This window comes from Panthera tigris, chromosome A1, assembly GCF_018350195.1.
Source record: "Panthera tigris isolate Pti1 chromosome A1, P.tigris_Pti1_mat1.1, whole genome shotgun sequence".
Classification (NCBI taxonomy): domain Eukaryota; kingdom Metazoa; phylum Chordata; class Mammalia; order Carnivora; family Felidae; genus Panthera; species Panthera tigris.
In genome coordinates this window covers 152,836,910-152,863,216 of record NC_056660.1, presented here as the reverse complement: position 1 = coordinate 152,863,216, position 26,307 = coordinate 152,836,910, and the positions used below count along the sequence as shown (strand labels likewise).

General features: G+C 37.2%; 1 long non-coding RNA gene across 5 annotated transcripts in view; it reads right to left on the bottom strand.

Moving 5' to 3' along the window:
* LOC102959010 overlaps positions 1 to 26,307 on the bottom strand; it is a 71,245-nt gene that overhangs the window by 24,841 nt on the left and 20,097 nt on the right. For 3 of the 5 annotated variants that reach the window (XR_006218922.1, XR_006218932.1, XR_006218924.1), the window contains exons 2-4: positions 22,027 to 22,146; positions 21,801 to 21,912; positions 18,828 to 18,956 (exon numbers count right to left, since the gene is read on the bottom strand). This is a non-coding gene — a long non-coding RNA (uncharacterized LOC102959010). Of the gene's footprint in view, positions 1 to 12,530; positions 12,785 to 18,635; positions 18,755 to 18,827; positions 18,957 to 21,800; positions 21,913 to 22,026; positions 22,147 to 26,307 lie in introns of those variants that run through there. The other 2 variants (XR_006218923.1, XR_006218931.1) reach the window with 2 other exon arrangements.

The following is a 26,307-nucleotide window of genomic DNA, read 5'->3' as shown; positions in this document are numbered from 1 at the left end:
ATGTATCACTGTATTCTACTTCTGAAACCAATATTGTACTGTATATTAACTATTTTTAAAAAGAAAGAAAAGAACAATCACTATTATCAAGGCATAGAGAGATATTCTGAGCTTCCTATTATTTTTAAGCAGCAGGAAACTTTCAAAGAGCAAAGCTTTATCTAAATCTTTATCACGTATCTGAATTGTTTTTCTATAGGTGAATATAAATTTTAAGAAATTTTACAACTACGTGTTTAAAACATTGAGAAATGAAATTTACATAATAGGTCTATATTTTATCTTCACCAACTTAGCCCCACAAATTTTAATATAAGACTGATTCTCAAAGAAATATTTCATATTCTTGGGGCGCCTGGCTGGCTCAGTCAGTAAAGCCTGTGACTCTTGATCTTGGGGCTGTGAGTTCAAGGCCTATGTTGGGTGTAAAGATGACCCCAAAAAAAGATAAATAAACTTCAAAAAAAAATTTCATATGCTTATGATCATTTCAAGTCAAAACAATCAATTCAAGATTTTCCCCTTTCCTCTGGGATAGCAGTCAACATCATGAACCACTGTCAACAATGGTACAATTTGCTAAGAAAGAGAGAGAAGAAAGGAGAGGGGGAGAGAAAGAAAATGAGAGGGAGGTGGTGAACATGGGGAGAAGCCCCTCTACCCCACACACACCACAGTTCAGTGCTCACCTTGTTTCTTGTCTCACTGGTTCATCTGTTGTTTGCTTAGACTCTTTTTCCCATATGTCTTCTCAAATATGACAGCCCATTTGAGAGCCAACTTGTGTGATGATAAAGTGTGGTGCCTCTGTAGCTAGACCACTTTTGTTGAGCCCTGGCTCTGTCACTTTCTAGTTATGAGACCTTGGGCTTATGATTTAACCTCTGTCTGTACCAGTTTCCTCACAGGTAAAATGTAGATAAAAACAACTCCCACCTAGAGGTGCATGGGTGGCTCAGTGAGTTGAGCCTCCGAATTTGGCACAGGTCATGATCTCATGGTTTGTGAGTCTGAGCCCCACATCAGGCTCTCTGCTATCAGCAAAGAGCCCACTTGGATACTCTGCCCTCCTCTCTCTGCCCCTCTCCTACTCATGCTTTCTCTCAAAAATAAACAAACATTAAAAAAAAATGACTCCTACCTAAGAGGGTTGTTGTGAAGAAAAAATGCATATAATTACTACTTCTAAGACACTTAAGTATCATAAGTACCATTTTTCTGCTTGTAGGATTTGTTCTTTCTGCCTAAAGTCTTGTACCATTTTCTATTAATGATTAGAGTTCAGGGATTTTATCATGACATACTAAGTATGTTTTCCCTCATCTCTCAAACCTAGAACTTGGCTAGATATTAGAATCTAAAAGCTAATTTCTTTCTCCATCAAATGGAAAGTAACTTCCATGTTTGTTTAATTATTGTCTGACTTCCTAAAAAAAATTGTCTGACTTCCTTTCTCTTCTTCTACTAGAACTCTCATTACATGTATCTAACTGCTTCCCTCAGATTCCCATCTCTTTATATTTTTACTCTGCCTTTAAGATACGTCTTGGCGTTGATTTCTATTTGACTATTCCAGATTTTAACTGCGTGCATCCTCTTTCCAAATTCCTCTAATAAATTATTTATTTGAATTTTTTGTCACAGAAATTCTCATTTATGCTGCATGTTTATTTCTTTGGGTTTATTTCCTTCTTACTTTTGAGTTCAGGATTTCCTTTGACTTCTCCAAAAAGCTCTATTACACTGATTATTCTGCCTGATCTTTCCCTCTCCGGTTTCTTGCCCCCTTGACATACAATGTCATTTTTCTTTTGGCTCAGAGGGACTCAATTCTAGCTGGTAGAGAATGCTGCAGGTGAAAGGCTAAGCTTTCTCCTAGGCAGAGAAGCCGGCAAACTGCCATTGCCCAACTGAAGCACCTCAAGGAAGCTTCCATGCGATCTGTCCCTGCTGAATCCTCCAGCCTCAATGTCAGGGAAGACTCAGGCAGTCAGCCCATAAAACTTCTTCACTTTTTGGAAGCCAAGAAGACTGGATTTACCTCTGCTGAGCCTGTAATGACATTGTCCCTCAGCGATCCAAAGTGTCCCCTGAATTCACTGCTTTCTGGTCCTCAGCTGCCTACTCATTCATTAGGCCTCACTCCTCACCTGCATTCATCTCTTAAGAATTTGGTTCAGGAGAAGCCCATAGACTGGAATTGGGAGTGGAAGTGAAAGAAAGATGTTCTAGTCACCCTCTTCCCAATATCTTTTTATGCAATTTATAAAACTAAAAGGAAAAAAGCTAGAAAAACACACAAATCACAAAAGTGTGCAAGATATCATTTTTATGGGTAGGCATATTATTTCTATAATTTCCAAATATTGTAAAACAAATATTTATCATTTAATAAGCAAGAAAGTTACATGTTATTATTCATCTTAAAGCCAACTGTTGGTCACTCTTATGCCATTTTAAAAGTCTAAGCTTTATTAATAATATAATTAATGATAATATAATTATAATAATATGTAATATTAATAATATAAATTCCAGCTAGTTAACATGCAGTGTAATATTAGTTTTAAGTGTACAATATAGTGACTCAGCAGTTCCACACATCACCAGATGCTCACCACAACAAGTGTACTTCTTAATCGCCATCACCTATTTCTTACCCATCCCTCTACCCACCTCTCCTCTGGAAACCATCAGTTTGTTCTCTATAATTAAGAATCTGTTTCTTGATTTGTTTCCTTTTTTTTTTCTTTGCTCATTTGTCTTGTTTCTTAAATTCCACATATGAGTAAGATCATTGGTATTTGTCTTTCTCTGACTGACTTATTTACTCAGCATAATACTCTATAGTTCCATCCATGTCATTGCAAATGGCAAGATTTTGTGCTTTTTATGGCTGAATATTTCATTGTATATATACCACATCTTCTTTATCTATTCATCTATTGATGGGCACTTCCATAATTTGGCTATTGTAAGCAATGGATCACTTTCATAATTTAGCAATGAAAATTTTCTATTTCAATATATGAAATAATATATTGAAAAAAATGGCTAAACATAACGATATTGAGCTCTATATATCCTTAACTTTGAACTTGTTCCTCTCAATTAAAAACTCCAGATGCATGATTGAGAAATTTAAAACAGTACAAAAGGTGCACAGTGAAAATGAGGCTCAGGTCCCACCCAGAATCTCCCATCTCCCTCCCAAGTATTAACAGTTTCTTGAGTGTCAGTCCCCCCAAATATTTATATATTAATACAAGCATATATGCACTTAAATATCCTTTTAAAAAATGCAAACATACATTACACAGTCTCTTGCACCTTACTTTTTTCTCAAGCAACAATTTATCTAGGCAATCATTTCATTTTTTTTTTTTTATTTTCTGTGCAGTGTTCCATTTCTACACAATCATTAAATGGGTTTCATACATCACCGATCACCCATAAAGATAACTTTTTTTTAAAAATAACAAGAGTTAACACTTGCAAAGCACTTACTATGTGTCAAGCACCTTCTATAAATATGGATTATTATCTCCATTTTACTGATAAGGAACTGGTGTCCAGGTTTCACAGATAGGAAAGTCAGGATTCAGAAAAGATTTATTTTAATGTTTGTTTACTTTGAGAGAGACAGAGAAAGTGAGAGCAGGGGAGGGGCAGAGAGACAGCACAAGAGAGAATCCCGAGAGGCTCCATGCTGTCAGCACACAGACCCACACAGGGCTCGAACTCACTAACCATGAGACCATGACCTGAGCTGAAATCAAGAGTCAGAAGCTCAATGGACTGAGCCACCCAGGCATCCCCTGATTTTCAGCTTTATAACTTGAAAATGTATTTAATTCAGTCATTATTATGCTTCTGTGAAGAAAAAAGATACCACAAAATGGTTCTATTTTACCAACTGCTACTATTCCTGGAATGATTTAGTTTTGCAGAATTCTTTTCCACTTCCACATGTCCTATCTTGCCTGATCTGCAATCAGCAGGACACTGGTACTGCCCTGCAGTGGGCTCAACTGCTGAAGCTGAGCCTAGCAATACTTCCATTTCCCGGGCCATCTCCTTATGTGAAATCTTGATTTCCTCTTTTCCAGCTCCAGAAACTCTTCAATCTCTTTCCTTTCTTTTTTTTTTTTTTTTTTTAATTTTTTTTAATGTTTAATTATTTTGAGACAGAGGGAGACAGAACATGAGTTGGGGAGGGGCATAGAGAGAGGGAGACACAGAATCCAAAACAGACTCCGGGCTCTGAGCTGTCAGCACAGAGCCCGATGTGGGGCTCGAACCCACCAACCATGAGATCATGACCTGAGCCGAAGTCGGACGCTTAACCGACTGAGCCACCCAGGCGCCCTTTTTTTTTTTTTTTAAATCAATCTCTTTCCTTTCAACGTAAGGTTAAAACACGCAGCTCTTCTTATAGGGTAGTAGGTACTAGACAAAGTTATGTGACTACAAGTGAAAGCAGATTTGGGTGGCCAGCATCTCTAGGCCATGTGCTTGTTTTCACTGTAATCTCCGGCTGCCTTGAGGAAAGAGCAGCAGAGCTGGTTCTGGTGGGGGGGGGGGGGGGAGGGGGGCCTGACAGTGGCTCTAGGGCCAGTGTGGCCTCAGGCAAAATGAAAGCCACTTCTTTGTATTCCCCTTCCCAAAGGAGACATCACTAATTGATCCCTGTACTCCAGGCTGCTGAGTCCTATTCAGGATTCACAAGCGGCAGGCACTCCGAGTGACTACCAGCGAGGTTACACTATCCCCTCCCTGGTTGATGTTAAACCACAGATGAGGCAAGTTACATTCTTCCACAGTGACGTTACTTTCTCATTATATACGTAAAGTGGTTCAAATATTTTCTTCTTATTACCTCTCCTATTTTTTTTAACTTGAGTTTTGATAAGCATAATATTATTACTTTATTTTCTTTAGGCCTCAGTCATAGACAATTTGTCTTTTTAATTATTTGATGCTGTTAAGTGTAATCTTACACTTTAGTTACTGTTTAGTTACTTAGTTTAGTTTAGTTACTGCTTAGTTACTTTAGTTACTGCATTACAGTTTAGTTACTGAGTTCTCATAGTTAATCCAAATAAATCTATTTAACTTGTCTGTGGTCAGGGCTTTGCTGATGACCGGCTTAATTTATCTGTGATCTCACTGGTAGAATTCTGTTCAAAGACGCACATTGGCAGGAATATCAAACGGTAGCTGCATTTGCTGTGAAATAATACTGTGCATTTTTATATCTTAGAAGGATAAAGTTTTTGTTTATTATAAGCATATAACTAACCATCCAACATACCCTAGATTCTGGACACGAGAGGATAATGTCTGAGCCTAAAAAGGTGAATGGAAATTTATATTTCATTGTAACTGAAATGGAAACATGTCTATATAATTGGAGAATATTTATCAAGTTTTAGCAAAAGGACCATAGTCTAGAGGATCTTGGTTCATATAAGGCCCTAGTTTACCTCATAATGGTGTTGCTTCTGGAAGGCACTTGCCCAAAATATTAGCTCAGCGTCTGACCCTGAGCAACAGTGGAAAGACCTGGGTTTTGGAATTAATCACTGCTCAGTGTCTTACTAGCTAAGACAGGTTATACTAATCCTTAAGTGCTTCAGTTTCCTCATCTGTAAGACGGAACTAATATCCCCTAACTTGCAAGGATGAAGTCATAAAGATTAGAAATAGATTAAAAAATTTAAGAGAAAACTTTACTGGTTATTTACAGAGTTGTTGTTTCTGATGCCTTTATTAGAACTGAAGCTACAAAGACAGCGCTACACAGGCCTGCACCTGAGAAGTGGCCCCAGCACTAATTAGCAAGAAATCCATAGTGAATGGTTGCCCTCCTCTCTAGTTTGGATCTCTGACTTGGGCTCTCAGTCCCAGAAATTGGCATCTTCCTTCCAGGTAGAAATGCCTTCCCAGATGTTAACCTTTGGAATGTATACACAAAATATTTTTTTCCATTCTATCACCTAGGTGTCCATTGAAGCTTCCCTGTCACTCCAGACCCTGCAACTGCAAATGCTATCTTGGTACTTTATTCTTTTTGTAGCTTTTTCACTATTGACATTACACTCTCAGTATAGAAGTTAAATTGCTCATTATTTGACCCTAATGTTAAAAATACAAATTCCAAGGCGCCTGGGTGGCTCGGTCAGTTAAGCATCTGACTTCAGCTCAGGTCATGATCTTGCGGTTTCTGAGTTCAGGCCCCACGTCGGGCTTGGTCTTGGTGCTGACAGCTCAGAGCCTGCTGCTTCGAATTCCATGTCTCCCTCTCTCTCTGTCCCTCCCCTGCTCATACTCTGTCTGTCTCTCTCTCTCTCTCTCTCAAAAATAAACATTAAAAAAAAATTCCATGAAGGAAGGCAATTTGTCTCTTTTTCTTACCACTGGATCCTAGAACAGAGGCCAGAACATACAGTAAATTCAATAAATAAGTGTCAAGTGAATAAATCATCTATTTAAAAATTGTAGTCACTCTGTGCAGCTGAACATAAAACTCAGTTATGATTCAAGAACTACTAAATAATTCACTTACAAAAAAATATTATTGGGCAATGTTGATTACACCAAAAATTTTGGATAGGAAATGGAGAAAGGATTTATATTGGCACTCTTCATTAAAATTGCTCAACCTCACTCATAACAACAACAAAAAAGCCCGAGTTGTTAGAGCCTATGAAGAGTGAAGAGAACTTCTGCAGGAAATGATGGGAGAGAGAAGGGAGGTATCTGGCACAGGCCCAAGAAGACTGAGTTAAGTATTAATGTGGGAGAGGAGCAGTGATGGGAGATGTGTTACATAAAGGGGGTATCATTAAATATTTAAGGATAATGTGAAATACATTTCTCACTGTCAGAGAAGGGAATTAAAAATATGGAAAGGGAAATAACTAAAATGAATCATGTGATGTTGGGTAAGAAATGAAGTTATAGTATCAACTCATAGGTTTTAAAGTTTATTTATTTATTTTGAGAGAGAAAGAGAGCACGAGTGGGGAAGAGACAGAGAGAGAGATAGAGAGAGAATCCCAAGCAGGCTCCACACTGCCAGCACAGAGCCTGACACATGGCCTGATTCCACAAACCATGAAATCATGACCTGAGCCAAAATCAAGAGTCAGACACCCAACTGACTGACCCATCCAGGAGTCCCTCAACTCATAGTTTTTAATACAGAGAAAGGCAGGAAGTAAGGAAGGGAGGGAGGGAAGGAGGGCAGGAGGAAGGAATTGTTTATTAAGAGGGTCTAGGAACAAGACACCTCAAAAGCAAGGAACACACGTAGCACCATATCTTGGCTTCTAAATACCATTCTCCATGAAAAATGTCCTGAAGAAATGGATGACTCCAGGTCAGAGACAAGGAAAGTACAAGATGAGCCTGGAACATCTCTGAATGAGAAAGCAAGGAAGTGCTCACAGATGATGGAGAAAAGTCAAAAGGACAGAGCCAGCTTGAAGGAGCTCCCACTGACCAAATCTAGGACAATTTGATCATCAAAATAAATAATGATAGAAACAGACTATGACCTACTGAATATAATAGAAACCATGGGTCCACAATGACATTACTAAAAAGAAACAAATTGATAACATTGAAATTTTAACAATGAAGCTATATACATAATTTCAAAGTACTTTATAAAACACTAATTACAAAAGGAAAAGACTAAATTTACAGTAGAGAAACTTGGCAGCCAACAATTTAATGAAATGATCAGAATAACATCATCAGTAACGCACTAAATCAAAATTGTGAGTCACCTGATAGGTTGCAACGAGAGGAACACAGCATCATTTCTGTTATATTCCTGCCAAACATGTATAATCTGAATTGAGTCAAAAAGAAATGTCAGGCAAACCCAAATTGAGAGACATTTTACAAAATATCTGGCCTATAATCTTTAAAAGTATCAAGATCACAGAAGAGAAAGAAAGCAGAAGGAACCATTTCAAATTGGAAGATACTAAAGAGGACCAGCAGCTAAGCACAACACATGATTATGGACTGTATACTTTTGCTATAAAGGACATCCTAGGGATAATGGACAAAACATGAATGGAGTCTGAGAATTAGACTGTACTAATGTATCAAAACTAATGCTCTCATATGGATGGTTTTATTTTGATTACGCAGCAGAATGTCCTTGCTTGTAAGATATACACCCTACAGTATTCAGGAGTATAGGGTCATGATGTTGGTAACTTATTCTTAAATAGTTCAGTGGGGGCAGTGGGGAAGCATTCTTTACACTTGCAATTTTCCCCTAAATTTGAGATAGTCTGCAAATTTTCTTACATTGAACTAAAAAAAAACAGTGCTAGAGCCAAGATGCCATTTGTCTCCTCTCAGGTTTGTGGAAATGTAAAAGCTTGACAATACATTGTGCTGGCAAAAATTTGAGAAAAGGGGGACTTATCTCTGTTGGGACTATAAATTGGTACAACTACTTAGGAGGGAAATGTAGTAATGTTTATCAAAACAACAATTACATATATCGTCTCCAACAATATCACTACTGGGAATTTATTCTATGGGTATACATACCCTAATGCAAAGTAAGGTCTATATACATTTACTGTTGCAGTATTGTTATTAATGGAAACAATCACAAACAACCCAATGTCCATGAATAGGTTAAATTAATTATTGTTCTGTAGCTTAATTTTTTTCTCTGTACTACATATTTTGGATATCTTTCCTATCAGTGCATAGGGAGCTTTGCAATTCTTTTACATTGTTCCAGTGTACTCCATTTAATCTATGTACCATAATTAATTTAACCTATTTATGGACATTGGGTCTCATAGAATAAATTCTCAGTAGTGGTATTTTTGGATAAGATACATGTAGCTGTAGTTTTTTTTTTCTTTTTCTTTTCTTTTTTGTTTTTTTTTCCTTTTCTTTTTTTTTTTTAAGTTTTTAACTCCAGTTAGTTAACATACAGTGTTATATTACTTTCAGGTATACAATATAGTAATTCAACATTTCAGTATATCACTATGTGTTTATCACAACAAGTCCATTGACTGGACTCTCTTGCTCCCTTATTTTTTTTCCCTTTGCTTGTTTGTTTTGTTTCTCAAATTCCACATTTGAGTAAGATCATATGGCATTTTATCTTTCTCTGACTGGCTTATTTCCCTTAGCATTATACTCTCTGGCTCCATCCATGTCCTTGCAAATGACAAGACTTCATTCTTTTTTATGGCTGAATAATATTCCTCTGTGTGTGTGTGTGTGTGTGTGTGTGTGTGTGTGTGTGTGTGTGTGTATCTCTGTCTCACATCTTTATCCATTCATCAGTCAGTGGATACTTGGGCTGATCCCTTATCTTGGTTATTGTAAATAACATTGCTATAAACACAGGGATGCATGTATGTATGAGGAACCTCCATACTGCTTTCCACAGTGGCTGCACCAACTTGCATTCCCACCAACACCTGTTGTTTCTTGTGTTGTTGATTTTAGCCAATCTGACAGATGTGAAGTAGTATCTCAATGTGGTTTTGATTTGCATCTCCCTGATGATAAATGATGATGAACATCTTTTCATGTGTCTGTTGGCCAACTATGTCTTTTTTGGATATGCATTTATAATTTTTTGAATATTCTTTTTTTATTTTATTTTATAAAGACAGTAAGCAGAAAGGGAGGAGAAGGAAAGAGAGAGAGAATCTTAAGCAGGCTCCACGCTCAAACTAGGGCTCCATCCCATGACCCTGGGATCATGACTTGAGCTGAAATCAAGAGTTGGATGCTCAACCGACTGAGCCACCCAGGTGCCCCTGCAATTGTAATTTTGATAAACATTATTACATTTCCCTCCTAAGGAGTTGTATTGATTTATACTTGAAACAGAAATGAATGAAAGTGTCTATATTCTCAAAGTTTTACCAACTCAGTGTATTATCAAACTACCCACGAGTAGCTTATCAAGTAATTTTTCTAAATACATTCTTTGCCCAAGAGAAACTTTAATGAATGAGATATCTTCCACCTCTTGAGGTATTCATTTACTCACTAGTGGTGCCCCTCTATCCACAAACATACCATTGTCTACCCTGTGACCTTTTTCTGCTCTTTGATTTTGGTGGGTCCTGATATACATGAGCCTCCATCCCCCTTATCTGATGTTGAACTAAGCAGCATCTATCTCTAAATAGGCAAAAGGCTCTGCCCAAATTTGGAGAAACATTTAAAACTAGTCAAAACTGAGGATTTTTGGCTCAAACTCAGGATGAGAAGGATAAACCCTGCCCAAATGGAATCTAGTTCTGATATATTTTCCCACCTTTCTAACTAAAGCCAAATGTTGGAATATTTCCTAAATTACCTCTGAAGTTCACTGCATTATTTTGCCTTTTAAAAGCAGACAAACTTACATTTTCATTGTTAATAGATTTATTTTAACACATGCTTGTTTTTCAGTTTGTCATGGGGTGTTGTGAATCTCCACTGTGACCAGCCCAATGTGCTCTATTCTTCGGTGGACTGACATAAATCTGCCTGGGCTACACATGTACGAAAGAATTATGGGAGCTACAAGTGGTCAGAATGCCCACTGCCACAACTTTTTGCCATTATTTTGTTCCTTGACAATGATTCAAGGGAGCCAGGGAAAAGAATCCAGGATATTAGTGAACAGTTAACACCAAGAGGACAAAAAGTGAAATCTTTTGACTTGACTATATTTCAAAATAATACTCCCAGTACCAAACATTTCAGTAGTGCATTTCAGAATCCACTATAGGTGTTAACCCATTTGATTTCTATCATTTCAGTGAATAATATTGATTCCCATTCTTTAAGTCAGGAAATGAAAACTCAGAGATGATAACCACATCTCCCCAAATCACACAGCTAGGAAGAAACAAGCCTATAAAGTACCTGAATTAGGCTAATCTTCAATGATCTCAGAGTAAATCTCTGTGATTATTAAGTTTAATAACTCTATCAGTAATGGATATTTCTAAATTCAAATGAGTTTAAAATTTTATGAGGCTATCTAATGCCTCGAGAACAGTGTCTACAGAGGCTGGGAATTCCAGAAAATAGGAGCTAAAAGGTTAATTTATTCTAACAGAAGGATGATTAACACAAGGTAAGATTACCTATCTCTAATTAACCTAGTCCATTATTGAGTTCTTAACAAGAAGGATATGGATAGCAGAAATGTCACTCAAAAAGAATTCAGCTGAGAAAGTCTGAAGACAGTACTGCTCTGGGAATGATAATCATTATACTTGTTAGCCATTGGGAATGCTTAAAACCATCTTAATGTTTAAGCCAGAACCTAAAATACTTCTTTATTCAAACCTCTCTGTTAAGGGGACTATGAGGCATAAGATTAACAAGTAATCTTTGAAAAGGTCTCAAAGGAAAATATGTTTATTGTTTTTAAATAAACATCAGTCTTGCTTATTGTATTCAAAGCCCTACTAATAAAAAGTTAAACATTGTTACTAAGTGAGATATATTCTTGACTGATCAATGATTTAATAATAGGCCTAACTCCTCTCCCTCACTCTGACATCTATCTTACACCTGTTATATTCCAAGAGAAAGTCAGACAAAACACCTATAATATTTTCACTAATAATACTTCTGATGATCTTTGAAAATCAATACTACTCTAAGCATACCTAACTTAAAATCTTAGGTACTGAAAAACTTGGTTTGCCATATCCTGTGGGTTAGTTTGTGTTTTGTTTTGTTTTGTTTTTCATTGTATAACACAATGTCATGTAAGAATGAAGTATATCATTTACTTTAGTTTTGTGCTATTATAATGGCATGTTAATGGGATTTTTCCTGTTGTCTTGGAATTGGTTATTCTATTGAAATATGATGACAAAATTGTATAAGGATTCCATACTTTTAAAGGCCTCTCCAACCAATGAGGCCAAAAGTCTCCCTGAGGACATATTCAGAGGCAAAGGAACAACCTCTCCCATTGCCAACTGGCATAACACCCCTAAGTGGGCAGAAAAATAGTTCCCCTCAACCCACCAGAAGTCAAGTAAAGAGGGAATTTCAGTGAAATATAGAAAGTGATCACTGGCAAGGCAGAAAGTCTGACAGCCTACTAGTTAGCTAAATATTTAGAGTCAGGGAACTAGAGACCAACCTGAAGCCTGCCTTCAAAGTGCAGTGAGCCCTATGAGGGAGTATGAGGGAGAATGTGACCTGTGTCTTTTGGAACTTGGGAGCATATCTGAACACCAAGAACTGTGCCTCCTTCTTTTCTGGAGATTTTGAAGGAGGACTTGCTGACTGAGCCCAGGAGAACGGGACAAAAAGAGAGCACGTTATAGGGAAATTAGGAAAAAGGTGGAGGAAGTCTCCAACTTGATCCCAGTTTCTTTATCTATCAGAGAATGCAGAGGAGGACTTCCGGGTTTGACTCAATACAAAAGAATATAGAGAAGAGAGGAGAAAGCCCAAGCCCTAGAGTTACCTGCTTTTTAAGGGGGGGGGGGGGGGGGGGGGGGGGAAGATATGGACCAAAGGCAGGACTAAAGGAAGACATGGGTGCCTCCTCTGCCATATCCTCAGAGAGGTAGTGCACCAAGGTGAGGCTAAACAGCACTAAAAACTGCACAAACTTATGAGAAGATCATCACATCCTCAGTGACCACCAGCAGCAACAGAATCATGCACATTCTTGGGGGGAGGGGTACTTCCTCATCTTCAATAAGCAATCCCGGCCATCTCTTATATTTCTCCTCCACAACAAAGGAGTGAGATGCTATAGAGAGAATTGAGAGGATCATATTTGAATCAGATTTGAGCCTGGATTTTTACACTGGAGTGAAATTAGTTTGGATTTGCTTTGTTTTTTTTAATAACTGAAAATGATGACAAAGATGCAGAATATGCTCAGGAAACTGTCTTGGGAGATTTCTACAAAGCACTACTGGGAACTGTGATCGGAGAAAAATAAAAACATTATTATGTTAATATCCACGAAGTAGAGTCTACTCAATAAAACTGTTTATACTAACATGCTGACTTACTAAAGCAGGTTGGGAGGAGTTTTGGGGGGGAGGAAGGGGGTCACACATCATCTCAAAAATAGTGGACAATAAAAAGAACAATAACAAAAAAACAAGTCAACTCTTACATGCAGGAATTAAGAAAGGAGACATTAAAAGAATAAAAAAATCATTCAGATTTGATTTTATTGTATAAGTTGAAGAACCCATACTTACTTGCCTATGTCTTTGTTAAAAGGAAACATTTTTAGTAAAAAATATCTTGGATATGTATAAGACCTTTGAAAGTTTTCAAGGTACTGGGTTTGAGGGTTTTTTTGTTCTGTTTTGTTTTTTGTTTTGATAACATACAGTATAGTCTTAACTTCAGGAGTAGAAACCAGTTATTCATCACTTACATATGACACCCAGTGCTCATCCCAAAAAAGTACCTTTCTTAATGCCCATCACCCATTTAACCCATCCCCCCACCTCCCCTCCAGCAACCCTCAGTTTTTCCTCTGTGTTTAAGAGTCTCTTATGGTTTGCCTCCCTCTCTGTTTTGAATTTTACCTTATGAGAAAAGACCAGTCTCATTATTCACTTTCATATCCAAGGTGTATGTAATGAACCTTAGAAAGTATTCAAACCATGATTTTCAAATCAATCTATCACCTTCTACCCACTTCTCCCTTCTGCTGTCTTATCTTCAATTCATTGAAGATTTGGGGGAGGGGGATAGTTTTAATTATTTTCATAAGATACATGTATTATTTTTGTAATTAAAAAAAATAAAACAATGATTAACATTCTATTCATCATCTTCCTCTCCTATGTAATTATGCTTTATTCTATTTAACTAACAACTATTCATTTCAACATTCAACAATTATTTCCTTCAGATCAACTTCTCTAGCCGGTATCTTCAGCTTATTTGCGCCATGTTTTTCTATTTAAATGTTTGCCCGATAAAAACTGTCTTCTCCACTCCTAGCACTGGGGCTAACGGTTGGTATCTCAACTCATTTTTGGTTTCGATTCTCAGATCTTCCATAACACTCAGAAATTTGTTTGTTTTGTTTTGTTTTTGCTCATTTCACTTTTTCATTCTCTACAGTGATTTCAGAACCCTCTCCACTGTCCTCAAACCTCCAACTAAATCTTAGCATGACTGCACAGAGAAAGTAAGAGCCATAAGATAGAAAGTCACTTCTCTTCCAGCCAGGAAACTCTCAAACCAACCTACATTGAAGCTTTCTTCCCTTCCCAGTCTCTTGAAGTGGGAATTTGGTGTTTTCACATTCCTACAACTAATCCTGTCTCTTCCATATCTTTAAACTTGCCCTCAGATTGGCATCTTATCAAAAACAGGTCTTTCCTGAATGAATAACCTTTTAGCTACCACCCTATCTTTTTCATTGACAGGTAAATTGAAATTGTTGCATATCTGCCCTGCTTGTGGAAGGGGCTGGGGGGAGTAGGAACAGCATGGGAGTCAGAGCCCACCTCATAAAGGGTAAAGATGTCCTCACACAAAGATCAGTCTAGTGTAGAGAGGCCAAGCCTGAGTAGGATGAGGATTTGTCCATTTAGAGGGGCACAGTGTCGACGGCAGAGCCTGCACAGGGGAACAGTGCATCTACAGAGGAGAGGGGATGGCAGTAGAAAGGAGACTGATTACATACAGAAGGATAGGGCAAATAATCAGACCACTGGGAGCCAGGTTTCTCAGCAGCAAGGAAGGGGGTTACATATATGAAAAGGGAGAAAAATAGAATAAATCCTGAAGAGATAGATTAAAACTAATAATATCAGTATGCATTCATGGTTTAATAGATAGATGGATAGATGAAATGCAAATGTGTGGACATACATTGATATATACATGTGTCTATATCTTAGCTCTGAGAAACTTTGAAGCACCACACTCCAAAAACAAAGAGCACACCTAGTGCCCAGACTTTATTTTCTAAATGTTATTTTCCACTAAAAAGACTTGAGGCTAAAACGGCTAATTCCAGGACCAGGGTAGGGAAAGTACAAGGTGACCTTATTCTATCTTATGCCAGAAAGGAAGAAGTCAAAAAGTGACTTGAGACACGTCAAGAGAATACATAAACCACCTTCAAGGGGCTTCCATTAGCTAAACTGGGAACAGCCTCAACATCAAAATAAATGATAGTAAAGAATTAAGACCCATATTAATCACCAGTACTATAAATAAATAAATGAATAAATTGAAAGTTTCATAAGAAATGGGCTATTTGCAAAGTCTCAAAGAACTTCCTTACAAAGTACTTAACTAATTACCAAAGGAGGAAAAATTTTAAAAAACTAAATCCTGAAGGACACATTCTTAATCAAGTGACCATTAGTAACGGGACAAATCAAAATTGTGTGTCATCTGATAGGATTCACTAAGGAGAAAACAGCATTACCTTTGAGGTATTCCTGTCAAAATCTATTAATTCAGTCTTTTTCAACTGTACCACAGAACACACTATTTCCTCAACCCTCTCAAGAACAGTACATAATTAACACCATTCTAGATGTATTGAAAGAAGTTAATTCTTTCATACAATAGATGCCAATTGATGTTGGTATCTAACTCTCTCCAGTTGGAAAAGGCTCAGAGGTACATTCCATAAAATAACTGGTCAGTAATCTTTAAAATGTCAAGGTCACTAAAGACTAGGAAAGACCATTGCTGCTCTCAACTGAAAGACACTAAAGAAGTATTACAACTTTATGCAACAGGTGACTTTTAACTACAGCCTCCCATTCTAAAGGACAGTATTGAGACAAGTGGCAAACATGACTGGGATTTGAGGATTAGATAGTAATAACCCATGACTTGATTTTCACAGTTGTATTATGGCTATGTAGGCACATGTCCCTATTGGTAGAAAATACCTAGTAAAGTATTCAGGAGTGGTAGAGTATCATACTGGCAAATTACTTTCAAATGGTTCTGGGGGGAAATAATGGTTGTGTACTATGCCTGCAAGTTTTTTTCTTTTTTTTTTTTTAATATGAAATTTATTGCCAAATTGGTTTCCATATAACACCCAATGCTCATCCCAACAGGTGCCCTCCTCAATGCCCATCATTTACTTTCCCCTCCCTCCCACCACCCCCATCAACCCTCAGTTTATTCATATCTTGTTTCAAAATTTTAAAAATCAAAAAAATTAAAAATGAGCAAAAATAAAACTGAACAAAAGTAAATTCATCATCATCTTCACTCCTCCGCATGTTCCTCATCTCAGCGAATGACTCCACCATTCAGTCAGCAAGTTGCCTAATCCAGAAATCCAGGGTCATCCTTGACTTCCCTTCCCTTCACTAATATACACCCAATTAATGTGTCTCCCTCTGAACCCAGATCTAATCATGCACCAAGTTCTGGTGATTCTACATCCTAAATATCTCTTGAACTTAATCCATTTCCCTTTAGTCTCTCTAATACTATGGAATTCTGGCCACCATCCTACTCTACTGTATTACCTAAACAGCCTCTTAAAATAATCTACAAGACTCCTCCAATCTATTTTCCAAGATCAGAGTTATTCTAAAACATAAATCTGTTCATGTTATTCCTCTTAAAAAACTCTTCAATATTCCTTATTGCTTCTAGAATGAAAACCAAACTCCTTATACTACCATATATTTTGGTTTGCCCAGAATGATTTTTATTTCTATTGTACAAACACGGTTATTGTTGGCCTCTCTTGCACTCTCAGTAGCGTCTCAACTAGGACAATGAATCATATGTTCTGGAAAGCCATAAGGTTCTGACAATTTGGTCTCTGTTTACTTCTCTAGATTGATCCTGACTTCTCTCTCATTTCTAGTAAATCTCAACTCTTTTGGGAAGGCTCTACCTGAGCACTGGATCAGGATTCAGTACCTTTGCTAGACATTTCCTAATACTATGCAAGTCCTGTTAGCAACATATATCTATTGCACACATATCCTTATTTAACTATTTGTTTTTATTTCTCCTTAAAGTGTAAATTCTGTAAAGGTAACTCTACCACTTGGGGATGTGACCTTGAGCAAGTTACCAGATCTTTCTAAGCCTCAGTTTCCCCATCTTTAAAATGAGGATAATTGCATTATTATTATGATCAAATGATATAAAGCATGTAAAGGCTTAGCCCACCATACTCACCATTTTATGTTTTAAGAATTATATAGTCAAAAGCATTTTTTTCCCTCTAGAGCTCCTTAAAATTGTTTTCTTTTCATAACCAATCTTTTGATTTTTTTATGTACCCTATTTATCACACAGATAGACTGTTTCTTCTTAACATAAATCTAACAAGTCTCTTCGTGATAGAGTTATTTCTCATTTTATTTATTTGCTTCTTTAAAAAAACGTATGTTCTGGGGTTCCTGGGTGGCTCAGTTGGTTAAGCGTCTGACTCTTGGTTTCAGCTCAGGTCATGATCTCACAGTTTCATGAGTTCAAGCCTTAAATCGGGTTCTGTGCTGGCAGTGCAGAGCCAGCTTGGGATTCTCTCTCTCCCTTTCTCTCTCTGCCCCTCCCACACTCATGCTGCCTCTGTCTCTCTCTCATAATAAATAAATAAACTTAAAAAAGAAAAGGTATGTTCTAACAGAAAGTTATCTTGTGAGAAATGAGATAACACCAGAGTCTATTAGCACTGCTCAGGCATGGAATATTTCTTTCCTCTCTGTCCTAGTGAGTAAGCACATATAAGTCCTCACAGGAAACTGAACACATACACTGTATGGTATAGTATTATAAGAAAATATGCTTTTGAAATATTATAAAACAATGAAGGCCAAATACATAAATTTGTAGAAAACAGTGTTTCTATCATTTTAATAGTTGTTTCTTAATAACTAAACAATTTTTGGGAGAAAAAGCCCTATTGTAAAAAAGTAACGATTCAATTAATTAATGGGCCCTACATTGACAGATTGAACACTGTATACCATACATTTAAAGCTCTTTTGAGTCCCATAATTGATATTGTGTTTCTTTTATAAATTTTAAACTAAAAGTTCTGGCTGCCAGAGATGAAAATTTAAAATTAATTACATGATTGTAATTTCTACTCACAGACCACACTCTTTCTCTAAATTTAACTATCATGTTGTACCTTTGTTAATTGTACAATTTTATCACTGATCTCCTTTGTTTAGTAAAATATGCAAGATAGCGGGGCGCCTGGGTGGCTCAGTCAGTTAACCGTACACCTCTTGGCTTCAGCTCAGGTCATGATCTCACGGTTTGTGGGTTCGAGCCCCACATCAACCCCAGAATCGGGCTCCATACTGACACTACAGAGCCTGCTTGGGATTCTCTGTCTCCCTCTCTCTCTGCCCCTCTTCCACCTGCTTTCTCTGTCTTTCTCTCAAAATAAATAAAACTAAATTTTAAAAAATATGCAAGATAATACATTAAACACATCCTCAGAACTTTTCTTTCATTTATTAAAGGAAAATTAATTCACCATTCAGAAGTTAAATTTATACACATAAATTTAATCCACAGCCATTTAAGAAACAAAACAATCAAGCAAAGGTGAGAAAAAGAGAAAGGCAAACCAAGAAACAGACTCTTCACCACAGAGAACACACTGATGGTTACCATGTGGGAGGTGGGTAGGGCGAGGAGTTAAATAGGTGATGCGGATTAAGGAGGGCATTTGTGATGAGTACATAACTTGTGTTATGTGGAAGTCTTGAATCACTGTAACATACACCTGAAACTAATATTACACTCTGTTAACTGACTGGTATTTGGATAAAAACTTTTTAAAAAATGTAATCCACAGCACTTACCATTGCTCATACTTTCTGCTCTCTTGTAAGAATCCAGAATGTTATATCTCATTTCCATTCATAAATCCACAAAGTTCTGTTTCTCCACAGCAAATATTGTAGTGTTTTCAATCTAAGTATTTCACTGTTCTTAAAAATAAAAAAAATTTTTGAAAATATATGCAAAATAATTTTTAAATAATATATATTTTCATTTTTAATATTTTCTCTTTTTTTTAATGTTTATTTTTAAGACAGAGAGAGACAGAGCATGAATGGGGGAGGAGCAGAGAGAGAGAGGGAGACACAGAATCCGAAGCAGGCTCCAGGCTCTGAGCTGTCAGCACAGAGCCCAACGCGGGGCTTGAACTCACGGACCGTGAGATCATGACCTGAGCCAAAGTCGGACGCTTAACCGACTGAGCCACCCAGGTGCCCCAATATATTTTTTCAATGACCAGGTTTTCAAATACCTGACTGTCAAATTTACCAAACTTATAAATGAAAAGTGTTTGTCTTCAGAAATGTTTTTAGTGATTTTAATGTCTTTTTTTTTTTAATTTTTTTTTAACATTTATTTATTTTTGAGACAGAGAGAGACAGAGCATGAACGGGGGAGGGGCAGAGAGAGGGAGACACAGAATCTGAAACAGGCTCCAGGCTCTGAGCTGTCAGCACAGAGCCTGACGCAGGGCTCGAACTCACGGACCGCGAGATCATGACCTGAGCCGAAGTCGGACGCTTAACCGACTGAGCCACCCAGGCGCCCCGATTTTAATTTCTAAGATAGGTATCACCTACACATAATCTCAATACATATATAGCAAATAAAATATTACAAAATCAAGATCTTTGATTTCTATGACCTACTTGCAAATCTGTTCAAAATACTTCTATTAAATGGCAGATATGAAACTATATTAAAAATATAGATAAGCAAGTTTCATTTAAGTTTCCCAAATTCTTATAGTCAGGTATTTTGCTCTCTGCTATGGCACACAACAGCATTTTTCCTAAGCAATCAAAAGCAAGCTGGAAGATTCTTTGTTCATTAATTGTAAATAATGTATCCAATAAAAGTAGAAAAATGCTGAAAAGTGATATATGTATTTTAATATGATTATTACTTTAAAACCATAAAACTTTAATAAAGGCAGTAATCTTTACTTTAGTAAAGGCAGTTTACTTCAACTGGGATTGGACAATAAATACATCATGATGATGACCTTGAAACAATCAGCACATACTTATAAAATGATGGTTTGACCTTATATCTTATTTTCTTTTAATTTTTAATTTTTTTTTAATGTTTATCTATTTTGAGACAGAGACACAGAGTGCGAGTGGGGGAGGGGCAGAGAGAGAGGGAGATACAGAATCCGAAGCGGGCTCCAGGCTCTGAGCCATCAGCACAGAGCCCAGCACAGAGCTCAAACTCATGAGCTGTGAGATCATGACCTGAGCCAAAGTCGAACGCTCAACCGACCGAGCCACCCAGCTGCCCCTGAACTTATATCTTATTTTTAATTCATCAGCCTCATGTGGTTTCATGTGGGTATCTAGAAAAACTTCCCATAAGATTCGACAATCTTTCAATGGAAAATTGCTTAAAGATAACATTCCTTTATCAACTTACCACATATCAGTACACAATTTATTAAGTGTGTATTATGTGCCAGGCACTATGCTAAGTACTGCAGATATAAAAATGATTAACACTTGAGCCCTAGATAAGAGTACCCCTGAGGGGCGCCTGGATGGCTGAGCCGATTAAGCCTCCGACTTCAGCGCAGGTCATGATCTCACAGTTCATGACTTCGAGTCCTGTATCAGGCTCTGTGCTGACAGCTCAGAGCCTGGAGCCTGCTTCGGATTTGTCTCCCTCTCTCTCTGCCCTCCTCCACTCACACTTTCCCTCTCTCTCTCTCTCTCTCTCTGTCTCTCTCTCTTAGAAATAAAGAAACATTAAGAAAAAAAAACTAAAAAAAAAGAGCATGGAAGAGACAGTAAAATAAACCACACAAAATATTGTTAAGAAACAAAGTTTTCAAAAGGTGTTGTGAGGGGCGCCTGAGTGCCTCAATAGGTTAAGCGTCAGACTTCAGCTCAGGTCATGATCTCACGGTTCATGAGTTTGAGCCCCACGTCGGGCTCTGGGCTGACAGCTCAGAGCCTGGAGCCCACTTCAGATTCTGTGTCTCTCTTTCTCTCTGCCCCTCCGCTGCTTGCACTCTGTTTCTTGCATTGTCTCAAAAATAAGCATTAAAAGGTGTTGTGAACAAAGAAGAGGAACATATAATCCAAACTAGGGAGGAGAGGATGGTTACAGAAGCCTTCTTGGAGGCTTACTGATAAATAAGTCTACTGCCTGGCTTTCAGCATGGCCCACTGATTAAGAGAATTGATTCAAATCCTAGTACCATCTGTTCCTAGTTGTGGGAGTATGGACAAGTTACTTCATTATTCCAAGCTGGTTTCCTTGTTTATAGGATGGATACAATAGTATTTACCTCATAGTGCTGGTAAGAGGACCAAATAAGATAATGAGCAGAAAGCACAGTGGCTGCCATAAAATATGCTAGTATTCTGATTGTTTTAACGGTGATCTCTTTCTCTCTCTCACACACACACCCCTCACCTAGCAAACAAGCTGGTGGTTTCTGGATTTCCTGGCCAATGTATGTATGTCCTATATACCTCTAAAAGAAAAACTTGTTTCATCCCACCTAGCCTGCCCCCCTGCCCCATTTTCAGTTATCAGACAGGCTTCCTGATCCCATGAAAAGTCTCCCTGACTTTCTTTAGTCATGCCTGTGCCATGTCCACTCTTTGAATGTGAGCCTGACCACTGAGAAATGTCTTGAGAAGACCGTAACTCTCCTGTCATCCTTCTCTGTCTCCATATCCTCCCAGAGACAGATCTCTTGCCCTTCACCCTCACACTACTCTCTGAAGATTTGGTGATTTTTGGTGATTTTTCAAGAGTTCACTTACCAAAGTTTTGGTGATTTTTCAAGAGTTCACTTAATTGGCTTTGTCCTCTTAACTATTGGCCACTGCTGTCTCCAAGCCAGCAACCAACACTTCATTTCATTTAGAGTGATCACTGCAGAGACAGAAAAAAATAATGTGATTAGAATACAAAATCATTGAAGTTCATGACAATGAGAGAAAGGCTTGTGCTAGAAACAATAAGAGAATGACCATTTGTTCTTCTCACCTTATCCTTTTTAGGATCATGACTCTATTTGACAATCATTCCCCTGCCATTGGCCACTTATTTATCAAGCGACTCTTTCTAAAAGGTTCTTCTCTCCTTCCTCTTCATTTGCAGAAAAGCCTAAGGGGAGAGGTCAGGCTAAGTTCAGTATCTTCTTATACGTTTATTTTTCTAGAGCTTCTACCAAGTTTCACCAAAACAGATTGAAATAATATCAAAAGACAAAAATAAATGAAAAATTAGAGTTAAAAGGCTTCTCCCATTCAAGGGGCCCATTGGCAGAAATAAAGTATTCCTTATCTGTAAGAGTGTAAAAGATGATTTGGACATTAAAATTAGTAGGTAAAATTCAATCTACTCTAGCTTCCTAATTTTGTCTTTAACCCGTATGTTACAAAATTATTTTGACCTTACTAAAACATTACTCCCACTTTCTAAAGACAAAGATACACTATATTATTTCAACTTGTAAATTACTCACTTATTTTTTTTTTTATTTGAGAGAGAGAGAGAGCATGAGAGCAGGAGCAGAGGAGAGGTTCAGAGAGAGAGAATCCCAAGCAGGCTCCACGCTAAGCATGGAGCTTCACACAGGGCTCAATCCAACTACCCTGGGATCATGACCTGAGCCACCCAGGTGCCCCAATTTGTAGATTATTCATGATTTAATTCTGCTCCTCACTTCAGACGCTTTGTGCATCTTCACAACAGCATGTGTACCCCATATCCACAAAACTCTTCAAAGAGTTTTGAAGAGTTATGTGTTTCAAAGAGATATATGTTTCAAAGTCTAAAATATTAAAGCATTAAGGTCCTACCAGATTCTCCACAGCAAAATAATTGGAAATTCATACACTCTACAAAAACCAATTATCAACTGACTATATCAATTACATATCAATTTTATATCAATTTGGGGCAGAAAATTTCAGTTGCCTCAAGTTTCCACTGAAATGCATTGACTTAAGTAGCTTATTCATAAACTAAAAGAAAAATGTTCATGTTACAAAAACAAAAAATATAAAACCAATTCCTGATTAAGCCACATGTGAATTTACTAAGTCACAGATTAAATGTGTGATTTCAAAGCTTAGCTATCATGTAACTTGTTTCCTGACTCTGAAACAAAAGATCATTTGAAACACTTAGAGTTCTGGATGCAGCAAACTTTTAAACTGCCTTTCCTCCTTACAGCATTTCTCAACAAACTCTTCCTCCATCATGGCTACTTCTTCAATGGGATAACAAGTAAAATTCCTCAACAACAGAAAAAATAGTAACAGGAAAACTAAGCTGATTCAAATGAATGAGAAGAAATAATTCTTTTTACAGTTTTTAAGTATGATAACATAATAATAAACAACAATAAAACTAACCTTACATAACAGACCCTTGGAAAATGCTTCCATTCAACAGTATTGAAAAAATAGTGACAGCAAATAATAAGTTTCGGGTTTTAAAAATCAACAATAATAAGGATCTTCTTCATCAACAGAAAAAAAATGTAGATGACTGGAAAGGCAATATTCTCTAAGTGAGATATCGAATATGAAATTCCATTTAGCAAAATATGAATTTCAGGTAAAAAAAAAAAAACTGAGAACTTGTTGCATTCACTTATACTTTCCACTAAAACTCAGTAATCATCAGAAAATGTTAGCTATTATAATTAGATTTTGTTTACATTCATTACATAAAGTTGTGCCAGGTCAAAAGTCATAAAATAGTTCAAAAAAGAAACTTAGCATTTCTGATTCTCCCCATAGGCCCGATGCCACTCAAGCCTACATGAATAAACTTTACCAAGTCATCTAATTTAGCAGGACCTAAGTGTTACAAATTCATTCAAGAGATTTTCCCTTGGAGCCACTAATCAAATCTGTTGTCAGAGAATTTTAATTGATATGAATCATTGTCTTTACTTCACCAGCAATGCAATAATGCTTATTATTAATAATTCTTTATTAGTTGTATATCTAGATGGAAATGTAACAAAATGTTAACAGTGGTATATCTGGGTGGATAGAATTATGAATGACTTTACTGTAAATTAAAAAATCAAGGGGTACCTGGGTGGCTCAGTTGGTTAAGCACTGGATTCCTGATTTTGGTTCAGGTCAAGGTCTCATGGCTAGTGAGATAGAGCCCTGAGTTAGGCTTTGTGCTGATAGTGCAGAGCCTGCATAGCACAGAGCCTGCTTGGGGTTCTCTCTCTCTTCCTGTGCCCCTACCCAGCTCATGCTCGCTCTCTCTCTTTCCCTTTCTCTCTCTAAATAAATAAAATAACCTTTAAAAAAAAAAATACTTAAAAAAAAAAAGACATCAAAAATAAAAGATCAACTGGTGTTCACATAACACATACTACATCTTAATGAGGAGGGAGAACAGAAATAGAAATTTGGAACTGAAATTTATGATGAAATTCAGAATACATTTGAATGTCTATTAAGTATGAAGAACATAAATACACCATCTAATTCACTATCAAATATAAAAAAACTCACTTATTTTGCTAATAACATAGCAAATCTTGCCTCCAGTCTTTGCGCCAAAGTCATTGTATTTTGAGGATGTTAAAGAGTTAAGTCAGAGTCACAAAATCCTGAAATATGAAATTGAAACAAAAAGAAAACAAAAACCAAACACCCTTAGTTCTACACTACGTAAGACAATCAAGTGTTAGTTGAAATAAGGATTAAACATGGATTTCATTTTTTTTTTTTTTTTTAAGAATAGGTCTGGCTCCTGGTGTGGTTTTTCTTACAATCATACATGAAAACTTTCTGTTGAGATGGCTTGGTGGTTTTTTTTGTTTTTTTTTTTTTTTGTTTTTTTTTTCCAACGTTTTTAATTTATTTTTGGGACAGAGAGAGACAGAGCATGAACGGGGGAGGGGCAGAGAGAGAGGGAAACACAGAATCGGAAACAGGCTCCAGGCTCCGAGCCATCAGCCCAGAGCCTGACGCGGGGCTCGAACTCACGGACCGCGGGATCGTGACCTGGCTGAAGTCGGACGCTTAACCGACTGCGCCACCCAGGTGCCCCGGTGTTTTTTTAATAATATTGAGCACTATGACATATTATGTAAAAATCTCCAGACTTGGCAGTAATTTTTACTTACCACATGAATACAAAATATCTTGATAGTGATCATCATTTGTCAGTTTTAGATAGAGTTCTTGAGCTTGAGTTTAATCCTTTGTACAGTAAGGTGGAACAGCCATCGAATTTAAAATCCAAGGAACAAATACCATAAAGAGGGATTTCTACTTAAGCTCTGAAGAAGTTGTAAAAAGGGAAGGGGGAGCTAGTTATTTTGCCTACTTGGAATTTTACTCAGTTGTGCCCAACTGAGTCTAGTAGAGGGGTTAGAAGAAGGGAAAGGAGTTAACAGCAGTAAGATGTTGTTCTGGGCACAGAAAACAGCATGCAACTGCACACTGGCAACTGCAAGACAGGCTAACAAAGGGGACAGAAGATGCACTTGACAGGAGTATAGAGAGTCAGCAGAGGAGTAGGAGGAGAAGGCATACGAGACGTAGGCTGGAGTGCAGTAGGAAAGAGCCTTAGTGGTAAAGATGAATAGCTTAAACTTAATGCAAAATACAATAAGGGCCCAGTAAGACAAGTCCAGAAGACCAAGAAAACACCTAAAGTACAACATTTCAAGTTATCTCAAAGGCAGAGTTTTAGACAAGGAGTTTTGAAAAGGGGAGGTTACAAAAGCCACAAGAGAAAACATTTAGTCCAAAATTTAGTCGAAGTGGTTTTTTTCCTTTTAGACACAAAAACAAAGGGACATCTGGCTGGCTCAGTTGGAAGAGCATGAGACTCTTGATCTCTGGTTGTGAGTTTGAGCCCCATACTGGATGTAGATATTACTCACATAAATAAATTTTTAAAAAAACTGAAAACACAAACAGGAATTTAAAGGTGCCAGGGTTGTTTGTTTGTTGTTTGTTTGTTTCTGGTGTTTCCAGAGTTTGAACAAATAGGAGGAAGTAAACAAAATGAAGCAAGTAAGCTCAAGTTTAGACACTTAAATAGTTACATGACCAAATCCAAATCAAAGAAAGGTGATAATTAGGATAAATGAGCAGAATCTTAAGTAAAAGTGACAGGGGATAAGAATTTCCTGGCAACTTGTCAATTAGTTTAAGAGGTGTTTAGGAAGTGTTTATGAAGACACAGAGAGAAAATAAAGAGAAATAGCAAAGTAAGTAATAAAGACAGTAATTTACAATATCCTAAAAGCTTCTAAGAGAAGGAATAATGCCCTAT